Source organism: Rhinopithecus roxellana, chromosome 5 (assembly GCF_007565055.1).
Source record: "Rhinopithecus roxellana isolate Shanxi Qingling chromosome 5, ASM756505v1, whole genome shotgun sequence".
Taxonomy (NCBI): Eukaryota; Metazoa; Chordata; class Mammalia; order Primates; family Cercopithecidae; genus Rhinopithecus; species Rhinopithecus roxellana.
Window position 1 is genome coordinate 345,787 of NC_044553.1, and position 12,806 is coordinate 358,592.

At 41.6% G+C, this 12,806-nt stretch overlaps 1 pseudogene across 1 annotated transcript; it reads right to left on the reverse strand.

Annotated features, from left to right (window-relative positions):
* Positions 1-7,953: 7,953 nt before the first annotated feature.
* Positions 7,954-12,457, reverse strand: LOC115897445 (annotated as a pseudogene). Its single transcript, XR_004057223.1, has 3 exons — positions 12,340-12,457; positions 11,788-12,242; positions 7,954-8,018 (listed from the first exon to the last, which is right to left on the reverse strand). The product of XR_004057223.1 is annotated as an immunoglobulin heavy variable 3-23-like (transcript).
* Between the last annotated feature and the right edge of the window lie 349 nt (positions 12,458-12,806).

Genomic DNA, 12,806 nt, shown 5'->3' on the forward strand with positions numbered 1-12,806 from the left:
ACTGCAAGCTCCGCCTTCTGGGTTCACGCCATTCTCCTGCCTGAGCCTCCTGAGTAGCTGGGATTACAGGTGCCTGCCACCACGTCCAGCTAATTTTGTTTTGTACTTTTTAGTAGAGACAGGGTTTCACCATGTTAGCCAGGATGGTGTCCATCTCCTGACCTCATGATCTGCCTGCCTCGGCCTCCCAAAGTGCTGGGATTACAGGTATGAGCCACCGTGCCCAGCCCCAAAATGGGTTTTTCTATCAAATCATCAGGCTACAAACTTTTCCAATTTTTATGCTCTGCTTCTTCTTGAATGCACTGCCACTTAAAAATTTCTTCTGCCAGATATCCTAATCATCTCTCTGAAGTTCAAAGTTCCACAGATTTCTAGGGCAGGGGCAAAATGTCACCAGTCTCTTTGCTAAACATAGCAAGAGTCACCTATATTCCAGTTCCCAAAAAGTTCCTCATCTCCATTGAGACCATCTTAGCCCGGACTTCATTGTCTATGTTACTATCAGCATTTCAGTCAAAACCATTCAACAAGTCTCTAGAAAGTTCCAAACTTCCCTACATCTTCCTGTCTTCTGAGCCCTCCAACTCTCTAGAAAGTTCCAAAATTTCAAACACGTTTCTGTCTTCGTCTGAGCCCTCCAAACTGTTTCAACCTCTGCATGTTACCCAGTTCCAAATTCACTTCCACATTTTCTGGTATCCTTATCGCAGAGCCCCACTACCTTGGTCCCACTTTACTATACTAGTCTGTTCTCAAAACACGCAAGACTGGGCAACTTGAAAACAGGTATAATTGACTCATAGTTCTGCATTGCTGGGGAGGCCTCAGGAAACTTAAAATTATGGTGGATGGCACCTCTTCACACGGTGGTGGCAGGAGAGAGAATGAGTGCAAACAGAGAAATACCAGGCACATATAAAACAATCGGGTCTCGTGAGACTCATTCACTGTCACAAGAACAGCATGAGGAAAATCATGCTCATTATTCGATTACATCCACCTGGTCCTGCTTTTGACACATGGGGATTATAGGTATTGTAACTAAAGATGAGATTTTGGGTGGGGAGTCAGCAAAACCATATCACCTTATGTTATCTTTTTTCGTTCCCTGCTAAAATAGCCAAATGTAAATAATCTAGAGGCACTAAGAGTAAAAAAATGAAACCAAAACCAAACAAACAAAAAACGCCACCAATTTGAAAATGAAAATAAGTCCCAAGTAAAGTCAAAGTTAGTGTGTGGATTGTAATGTGATAGACAGGAGACATTGCTAGACACAAAGTGCGTGCTCACATCTATTTTATCTCAATATATTTTTCAAAAATTGTATATCCCTTAGGTAATACTTCCATTGAGACCCTTGATTTAGCATTATTTATTGATGAATATTACCTAAATAATAACAACTTGAAGTTATTAACCAGTAATTCATTTTACTAGTCAGAACTTTAATTTAGGATATATTTCTCTATCTGATGTAAATCCAGTCCAGAAGGCAGAAATTATTGCACTTATTAGAGCTTGTCAGTTAACCAAAGACCAGGATGAATGTAATCCCAGCAGTTTGGGAGGCTGAGGCAGGTGACTCACCTGAGATTAGGAGTTTGAGACCAGCCTGACCAATATGGAGAAAACCCATTTCTACTAATAATACAAAATTAGCTGGACATGGTGGCACATGCCTGTAATCCCAGCTACTAGGGAGGCTGAGGCAGGAGAATCACTTGAACCCGGAAGGCGGAGGTTGCAGTGAGCCGAGATCATGCCATTGCACTCCAGCCTAGGCAACAAGAGTGAAACTCTGTCAGAGAGAGAGAGAAGGAAGGAAGGAAGGAAGGAAGGAAGGAAGGAAGGAAGGAAGGAAGGAAGGAAGGAAGGAAAGGGAAGGGGAAAGAAGAAAGAGAAAGAAAGAGAAAGAAAGAAAGAAATAAAAAAGAAGGAAAGAAAGAAAGAGAAAGAAAAGAAAGAAAGAAAGAGAAAGAAAGAAAGAAAGAAAGAAAGCAAAGAAAGAAAGAAAGAGAAAGAAAGAAAGAGAAAGAAAAGAAAAGAAAGAAAGAAAGAAGAAAGGAAAGAGGCCGGGCGTGGTGGCTCAAGCCTGTAATCCCAGCACTCTGGGAGGCCGAGACAAGGCGGATCACGAGTCAGGAGATCGAGACCATCCTGGCTAACACGGTGAAACCCTTCTCTACTAAAAAAAAATACAAAAAAAAACTAGCCGGGCGAGGTGGCGGCACCTGTAGTCCCAGCTACTCGGGAGGCTGAGCAGGAGAATGGCGTAAACCCCGGAGGTGGAGCTTGCAGTGAGCTGAGATCCGGCCACTGCACTCCAGCCTGGGCGGCAGAGCGAGACTCCGTCTCAAAAAAAAAAAAAAAAAAAAAAAAAAAAAGGGAAAGAAGTCTTGCTCTGTCACACGAGCTGTATTGCAGTGGTGTGATCTTGGCTCACTGCAAACATTGCCTTCCAGGCTTAAGTGATTCTTGTGCCTTAGCCTTCTGAGTAGCAGGGCCTACAGGTGCACGTTACCATGTCTGACTAATTTTGTATTTTTACTAGAGATGGGGTTTCTCCTTGTTGCCCAGGCTGGTCTCGAACTCCTGGCCTCAAGTAATCTGCCCGCCTCAGCCTTCCAAAGTGCTGGGATTAAAGGTGTGAGCCAACACACCTGGCCAAAAATATACCTTAAAATGAATTCCTACATTCTACAAACCTAACTTATATAACTTTGAAACCAAATAAAAACAAGGAAACAATTACAATAAACAATGTTGTAGTGCATCATTATACCAAATATCCAGTCTTAACCTGGTTTATAATATTATGAAAGCATGGAAGGCCTTGCCATTGTTCATTTTCCACAGAATCAATCTCACTCACAATCTTCTGAATATGTCGAAAAACTTGTATCTTTAAATAGAAATTATAAAACTGTGATAAAATATTAATCTCTCTTGGCCAAGAGTTATCCCACTAGCACTGTGGCATTATGGTCCACTCCTTAGGGCACATCAATTACTATCCTAAGGCTTGGTAGCTGGAAGGTCCATACATGTAAAGATTTTTGTCATATGGCATGCATGTGTTGCAAAATATTTAAAGTGATTATTGTGTTATATTCAGTCAAATCACTAAAAGTTTAAGGTTTCTTTTTTACTACATATTTTTAGCAGTATTTTGTGATCTTCAGCCACGAGACCATGTCTATTGGAAGAAACATCAGGACAAAATTCTTTTTTATTGAACCATATTGGAAGAAATTTTATCAGTACTTTTAAAATTGTTTTTTTGAGGCAGAGTCTCACTCTGTTGCCCAGGCTGGAGTGCAGTGGCCCCATCTCAGCTCACTGCAACCTCCACCTTCCTGGTTCAAGTGATTCTACTGCCTCAGCCTCCTGAGTAACTGGGACTACAGGTGTGCACTACCACACCTGGTTAATTCTTGAATTTTTAGCAGAGACGGGTTTTGCTGTTTTGACCAGGCTGGTCTCAAACTTCTAACCTCAAGTGATCTGCTCACCTTGGTCTCCCAAAGTGCTGGGATTACAGATATGATCTACCTTGCCAGGCCTTTATTAGGTGCTTTTAACCAAAACACTGAAAAAAAAAAAAAAAAATCCGGGGAATTAATTATTGGGTTAATATTACACAGCTAAAGAATCAATTCAGAACAGATGTGGTGACTCATGCCTATAATTTCATCACTTCAAGAAGCAAATCAAAGAGAAGCACATGAGACCACGAGTTCAAGACCAGCCAGGGAAACTTTGGGACAGTCCATTTCTGTGACAATAAACTTTTAAAAATCAGCTGGGTATGGTGGTGCACCTCTCTAGTCCTGGATACTCGGAAGACTGAGACAGTAGAATTGTGTGAGCCAGAATTTCATGATTACAGCGAGCTATGATTGTGTCACTTCACTCCAACCTTTGTGACAAAGCAAGACCTTGTCACCGAAAAAAAAATCAGTTAAGAATTTCACACAGTCATAAGATTACTCCAATAGAAGATACTGAATTGAGCATGCTCAGAGATCCTCTGGTGCTTCTGATGTTTTGGGGCAGGCAGCTTACCTCAGACATCCAGAATAGGCTGATGATCTTAGACAGTAAAAGGTCTCCACACAAGACTTTGAAACAGGACCCCGTCCGATTCCCACCACCCACTTTCACGTCCTTCTTGTCTTTTTCTCCTTTTTTTATTATTGTTTGCTTATGCTTATAAACAGTCTTCTCATTATTTGTAGAATGCTTCTTGCCCACCCGTATTGGACATTGATCTCTTTTTTATTCACTCTTTTTATAGTTGCTACATACAATGAGTCATCGGACTATTTTTCTGATGCCTGACTGCTGATAACTGAAGGCTCATTCCTCAGTCATCTCCTATTTCTTCAACCAAAAAATGTGAATCTAGTTAAAAATCATGAGAAATTACTCATTCGATGCTATTTGGAGTTTTCAAACCCCACAAACCCCTTTGTATGAATGAGAAACCTAAATCTGCCTGCACTGTCAAACCACAAAAGAACGTTAAATCCACTGAACTAGTCTTTGTTTTTTGCCCTATCAAGTCATTTTAGACATTCATGAGAGAACTGCACTACTCTTGGCAGATACCTCAAGAGATATTAACCTTTTCATATTCACATGGGGGAAGTGTGAGGCACCAACAGATGTGACATCCACACTACATTTTAGCTGAGATTTCTTGGCCTTTGCATGGCATCAAGGACAACTAATGCTGTGAGCTTTGTGTCCCAGCTCCTGTCAACAGGACATACTTAATTCCCGAACAATTCCAGACAGAGATGGACATGCCTGGTATAATTTGATTAATCCCTATCATGTAATGAAATAATGAAATTATTGTGCTGTATACTAGTGTTTCCCTAAAAATAAAAGGAGAGCCAGGGTTCATTCATGTGTATATTCAGAAGGGCCTAATTTGTCATGTTAGATATAAACGGAAGATATTAATGCATAATTATATATTACACATAATATATAATACTTATCTATATCATATATATTTATACAATTAATTAAACCTTTAATTCTGTTGAGAAATTAAAAAATTTTTCAGTTTGATGAGTGAAATCACCATGCCATTGTTCTGTGATTTTCTTTTTTTAATTTCTCATATATTTTATCCATGTCTGTCTAACTCATTTTCTACCAAATTATACGTTGAATTTTTAATATTTTAATGAGGTGAAGTTAGCAAATAATAATCTTACCATAACGTGTCCATTTTGACAAATAATGACAATAAACATTACATTTATTAACACAGAAAGGATCAATTACCTTCAAAATTTCTTCATTTTTCTGTAATTCTTGTTTTTTACACCTTCCCTTCTCACATCACGTTTATAGTCAACAACTGATCTTCTTATGTAAATTTAGATTAGTTTACATTTTATAGAATTTATAAAAGTGGGATCATATGTGTACTTTTGTTTGGCTTATTTTACTCATCGTAAGTACATGCGAATTTACCCACGCTGTTGAGTATATCCAACAGTATGTGACTGCAACAGTGGGTATTGTTCCAATGAATGAATTTACCACAGTTTATTTACTGATTAAGCTGCTGATCAGTATTTGCATTGCTTTCAGTATCTGAGTATTATCAAGAAAGCTGCTACTCAGCTACTCAGCTTAGAGAAGTACACAGTTTAGAAACATGTTCTTATTGTTTCAACATGAACAGCAGCTAAACTAGAAAAGCTGCACTTTTAAACCTGATGTCTTCAGTACATCAGGTCACTGAAATTAAAGAACTCTGTGTATGTCAGTTTGTGTGTGAGAGAGAAGCAGAGAGAAAAGGAGACAGAAAAGAACAGAGATCCTACATAATTGACCAACATTTATGAGGTGCTCAAGTAAAAACAGGAACTTAGTTTTAATGTAAAAGGTCTGCATAAGATGGAAAGGACAACTTGATGCACCTACATGTGGTTTTACATTTTTAGAAAGATCATTTTGTGATAAGACAAGCAATCATACACATTAGGATAAACACAGTGGCGCGGGTCCAGTGGTGAAATGCGATGGTGATGCAAAACCCCGTCTCCAGCACCTTTTCCCGCCTATTGCACCTGGCTTGATGGTTCTGAGCGCCCCCTGGCGTCCTGAGTGCCCCTTGGTGATCTGAGCATCCCCTGATGTTCCTGAGCTCCCCTGCAGGGAGCTTTGTGTCTGACTCACAATGACTTTCCCTCACTTTGTCTTTTGTCTTAAAATCCATGGTTGTGTACTTCTTGCTCAGTTGGCTTCACTGTAAAAGAAACCTGTTTTTTGGACATGGAACTGGAGATAGTAACTGGATTCCTGAGGAGTGGGTTGGAATTCGTGCTCCCTCACGACCTGTCCACCTGATCCACTCCAGTCCCTTCCCTGGGGACTGGTGGATCCAGCTGCAGCAGGAATCACTGGTTGTGATGGAGAATTCAGAGACAGCACAGGTGAGGGAGTGGCTCTCTGTGAGGTCTTCACCAGGCCAACAGTGCACTGAGAAACATTGTTGGCATGCATGGATTCTAAACAACATGTTGAAATTCACAGAAATACGCATTTTGATGAGAATAATGAGCTCCCTTTGCCCAATTTGTGGGTATCCTAGAGCAAATAGTAGATTCTGAGGTTAGAATCAGACAAATATGTGGTCACATTCCCCTGCAAACTTTCAACCAAATGAAAAAGAGAAACTGCTGTTAGGAGAATGGGCATTGGATTATTACCTCTATCTATGATAATGGTGATTTTCAGAACAAGGCTGACCCGTGATAACCTAAAGGTGTCCTAATTCTGAATCCACAATTAGACCTGAGCAGCAATCACTGGCAGGGGAGGTCACCCCACACAGAGAAACAGCTGACTCAGTAAAGCTGCACAGAGGTGTCTCTGAGGGCCTTGAGTTGTACAGGAACAGTTCCTACTTCAGGTTCAGAGTGAGAACAATCTATCCTTTATCTGCAGAAGGCAAGGTTTAGTGTGTGAAAAAACAGAATTTTCCTACTTAATATCTCAGTGCTGACCCAGAGAATGAACCCACCCATCTCCTCAACATCAGCGAGTTCCACAGACCAGGCAGGCACCCAGCTACTGCTCTCTGACATTCAGCACCTGGTTTGTGCCAAAGACATCCATCCTGGAAACTCCTCCAGGATAGTGACTGTGGACAGTGAAGATACTGAGGTGTGGCTGCTGCTGGGCACATGGGGGACTCCCGGTGGTCAGCTGTGCTCAGGGAGGAACCAATGGCCCTGACGGACCTAGCATGGAACGCTGGGTAGTTAGGAAGCTCCATCAGCTTCCCACCCTTCTCCATCACTAGTTGTGAGATTGGCATCGGGGGCTGACAGTGTCTACAGCCTCACCTGGCCTCCTGTGCATTTTTCTGCCTTCATTAGTTAAAACTGCCTTTGTGATATGTGAGAATATTTCCTCCTATAATAGCAAACTTTTCTAACCCAGAAACTTCAGTAGTAGGAGCAGAACCACAAATAAACAGAGGATTCCAGGAGAACTGTTAGAGCTGGAGAAATCCACAGACCCTCCCCAAAAAAGCAGACCTTAACTTTCATCTTCACCTGAGCCTGGAACTGCCCCTGTCTTATTTGGGTGCTGAATGCCCTCTGCAGCCCAGCCTTCTTTTCTCCCTGCAGGAAATTTTGTGTCTGGGCTCACACTGATGTCCCATCACTTGGTACCTTTCACACAATAATACAGGGCCAAGTCCGACTCTCAGACTATTCATCTGCAGATACAGCGAGTTGTTGGCATTGTCTCTGGAGACGGTGAATCTGCCCTTCCCAGAGTCTGCTTAGTAAGTCTTTCTTCCATTGCACTTCACACCTATTACTCACTGCAGCCCCTTCCCTGGAGCCTGGTCTATTCAGCTGATCCAGTAACTACTGAAGGTGGATCCAGAGGCTGCACAGGAGAGTCTCAGGGCCCCCACGGCTGTACCAAATCTCCCCCAGACTCCACCAGCAGCAACTCATACTGGACACCTGCAAACAAAGAGATACTGTGGTTAGAAGCTGCCACGCATATCCACTTTGTTTCATTCACATCCAGTCATACTCAGCATCTCTAGGTCTTCAAACATCACCTTTAAAAACAGCAACAAGGAAAGCCCAGCTTAGCCCAAACCCCCCGTGAGTCACTTGTATTCACTCCTGATCACCAAGTGGAAGCACCTGGGAATCAAACTGGCGCTCTTCTTTCTGAGCTACAGAACATGGGCTGGGCTGGTTTTCATCAGAAGAGAGAAGGCCCTCTTTGCTGGTCTCCTCCTCTATAGCAAGATATGGGGATGGACGCCTGAGGGGAGCAGGGCCCAGAGCAGATGTGAGACACCTGGAGGAGTTTAGAGGCAATGGCAGCATTTGGGACAATATAATTTTTATTATGTGACTGCACCATTTAAAATTACTAAGCAATTATTATTATTTTTACATATATGTATTATACAAATAGAAATATAACTGCATTAAGCAAACTTAAGAGTTATAAAGAGATAAATAGGAAACAATAAGAAAATAGGAGCCTTCAACACCTTACTTTCAATAATGTATAGAACATCCAGAAAAAAAAATCTTAAGAAGACAGTGGACTTGAACAACGCTATTAATCAAAGTAACCTAATAGAAATTTACAGATAATTTCAACCAACCGCAGCATAATATGCATACTTCCCAAGCACAGACAAAATATTCTCCATGATAGGTTATATGTTAGATGAAAAAATAAGTCTCAACATTTGAAAAAGTAATACCAACCATTCTCTGACTTTCTCAAAAATTGGTGTGGCACCCACCTTTCAAATGCTTTCTATAAGGCTACAATTACCATATTACACTAACAGACAAGGGCAAAAGCAGAAAAATAAACTACAGACCAATATTTCTAATATACATAAATAAACCTACGGCCCAGTAATTACCACCTATATTCCACAAGACTTTAAAAGAATCATACACCATTCAACTCAATTTACTTTTGAGATGCAGCGATAATTCAATGTCCTCGAATCGATAAATGTGGTATGCCAAATTAAGAGCATAAAATTAAAAAATCCCATTAACTTTTCACCAGACACAGGAAATTACATTTTTAAAATGCAAGTTCATGATTAAAACTTCAAACAAAGTAGTAACACAAGAAAATAACATGTAAATAATAAAGTCTTATGAAAAGCCATCAATTACTTAATGGTGGAAAGATTAAAATATTTTGTCCCAATATCTGTAATAAGGCAAGAATAAACTTGGAGTTATCTTACTTCTAAATTTCAAAGCTAATTACAAAAATTAAGCAACAAAAACAGGATGCTATTGGTATAGATACATATAGAGAGCTCAGAAATAAGTTGATCTATTGATGGCAAACTAATTTTCAATGTGAAAAACAACAATATACAATGGCTAAATCATAGTCTCTTCCAAAGAGGATGTTAGAAAAAGTGGATTTACACATGCAAAGAATGAAGAATTTTAGGTTAGGATTAATATGAAAATGAGCTCTAAATGGGTTAAACTGTTAAATGTATGGCCTGCAATTGTAAAATTTCTCTCCTGCAAAAAATTAGGAATGATTTTTCTAGATTTTATACTAAAAGCACAGACAACAAAAGCAGAATTGAACAAGTGGGACAGCATCAAAATAGAAAGATCCTGCAAAGCAAGGAAAAAATTCCAACTTATAGAATGGAAGAATATAGTTGCAAGCCACGCATCTGAAAAAGTGAGGATATCCAAAATATACATGTAAATTATAAAACTCATTAGCAAAATTATAAAAGCCTAATTGTAAAATGCTCAGTTTTACCCCTTAAAAGTTTTTAACAACATAGATCTCATGTTAAACGTTGTTCTCCATGGGCAATTACATGTTTTATGGTAAAACGGGCGAGGCTATACTTTGTAATTATTCAATCCAACACTAATCTAGGGGGGTGTTGTAAATATCCTTTATAAATTTTATTAAAGTGTCATCAGTTGCCTCTAGGTTAGGTTAAATTGTCTTTGATAACCTGGGTGTGCCTGATTCCATCAGAGCAGAACTGGAGTAGGTGAAATTCCATGGTGATCCACACTTCTGCTCTGAGACTTCCAGCCTGCACTTACTGATGACTTATCTCATGGACATTGTACATCCCTAGCCATCCCCCTAAATTGTCATCTTCTACATCTCACAGAAAAGGTGGCATGTCCATCTGTAGCTTGTCAAACCTGAAAAACAGAAAGAGTCAGGCCGGGCGCGGTGGCTCAAGCCTGTAATCCCAGCACTTTGGGAGGCCGAGACGGGCGGATCACGAGGTCAGGAGATCGAGACCATCCTGGCGAACATGGGTGAAACCCCGTCTCTACTAAAAAATACAAAAAAAAAAAAAAAAAAAAAAAAACTAGCCGGGCGAGGTGGCAGGCGCCTGTACTCCCAGCTACTCGGGAGGCTGAGGCAGGAGAATGGCGTGAACCCGGGAGGCGGAGCTTGCAGTGAGCTGAGATCCAGCCACAGCACTCCAGCCCGGGCGACAGAGCGAGACTCCGCCTCAAAAAAAAAAAAAAAAAAAAAAAAAACAGAAAGAGTCTAAAATAAAATAATGTTTGAGGATGGCCATCACAATGGGAATATGCATGGTTACATTCAGGTAGGTAAAGGAAGACAAGGGTTTGAAAGAAAAATGAGAAGGGGTAGATAAGCGTTTTGAAACAATTATTCTAGGCTGGAAGGATGAACAACAAGGGTGACATCAGTGTAGGTTGAACAGGCAGATGCTGGCAGATGCACTTGGAGAAGTAACTGTTCCATGGTCGCAGTGGCCTTTGTGCAAGGTTGTGGTTTTACAGTCTATTTACGATAGTTCTTGTTATAAGGGATGAGTGTGAGAACCCTCCCTCATGGCCTGCTCCAGCTTCATTCATCAGGGTTTTAACACTAGTGGCTCCTTTTTTATTCTGACAACTTTGACACCCACTTTATACCACGGCTGCTGAAGAAGGTGAATCCATGGCAGTTTGCACAGCACAGGATCAATTCCGCATCCACATCTCATGTTGACCAAGCAAGCTTATCCCCTGCAGTTCCCACTAACCATATGCATTCCCAGGTGAGTCTACACAGAACACAGTGTAGGGTCCTGAGCAATGGGAGTGAAGACAGTCTCATCAGTCTCTCCCACATAGCTGCAGGAGCCACAGCCGGAGACCCACCTGAGCTCCAGGAAAAGAGCTTGAGCCCTGGAATTTAGACCACAGAAACCACATTTTACTTTTCAGGGAGCAGGAAAAGCCAATGAAAAGGAAGAACAACAACTAAAAAGCGGAAAAAAACAAACAAACAAACAAACATGAATTGCAGGCAAAACCAACACTAGATCAGTGCTGATTCTGATTTATACACTTTAGTGTCAGAAGAAGGATCAGACATAAAACCTGTGAGGTTCTACATGACACTGACCCTGGCCCAGCCTCTCTCTTGGTTGTAATCAGAATCCTAAAGACTGTTCTCATCAGGGAATCTTTCTGAAGTTCCTGTCCTGAGTCTGATTGGAGAAGACTCACCAGGAAGCCCTGAGCTTCCTCAGGACTCTGATTCTGGTGACCATGGTTGAGGACTTTTCATTTCTGTAAGCATCAATCTGCATTTTGTGCATATGAGAAGAGATTCTCATATTAAAATAATCATTTAAAAATATGTAGAGATGATATTTTGTAAGAACAGAACTCCAAACTTAGAGAGGTTCACTAGAGGAACTGTAAAAAGATGAAGTCCCACATCCTGACAGGAAATCAGCCTCCATCTGCACCTGCCTCTGGGGTTGACTCTGATCAGTGGGTCCTGAGCACCCCCTGCAACTGATTTCCCCTCAGCGTTCCTGCAGGGAGGTTTGTGTCTGGGCTCACACTGACTTCTCCTCACTGTGTCTTTCGCACCGTAATAGACAGCCGTGTCCTCAGCTCTCAGGCTGTCCATTTGAAGATACAGTGTGTTCCTGGCATTCTCTCTGGAGATGGTGAATCTGCCCTTCACGGAGTCTGCGTACCATGTGCTACCCCCACCACTATTAATAGCTGAGACCCACTCCAGCCCCTTCCCCGGAGCCTGGCGGGCCCAGTGCATGCCATAGCTACTGAAGGTGAATCCAGAGCCTACACAGGAGAGTCTCAGGGACCCCGCAGGCTGTACCAAGCCTCCCCCAGACTCCACCAGCTGCACCTCACACTGGACACCTGCAAACACAGAAACACCAAGGTCAGAAACCACCACACATAACCACTTTCACTCATGTCCCCTCACACTCAGTATCTCTACTTCTCCATGAATCACCTTTTAAAATAGCAACAAGGAAAACCCAGCTCAGCCCAAACTCCATGATGAGTCCTGTGTTTTCAGTGCTGATCACTGAATGGCAACACCTGGGAATCCCAGGCTGTGGCTCCTCTCCCAGAGCTGCAGGGTCAGGGCCGGGCTGTTTTTCATCAGCAGAGGGAGGGACCTATTTGCATGTCTCCTACTATATAGCAAGCTCTGGGGTGGGATGCCTGAGAAGAGGGCAGGGCCCAGGGCGGATGAGAGAGTCCTGGGGGATTTTGATGACAATGATTGTGTTTGGGAAAATGTGCTGTCTTGTGAAATTGTTCTGTGATAAACATTTAACAACTATCACATTTTTAATTATGTTTACCTATGTGGATAAATTATGTTATTTAGGAGTCAGTGGTTTCTTCATGTACAGATGTAAAAGTGAACCCACACATGGAGGGGCTATGTATGTGTCTAAGGGCTTACATCTG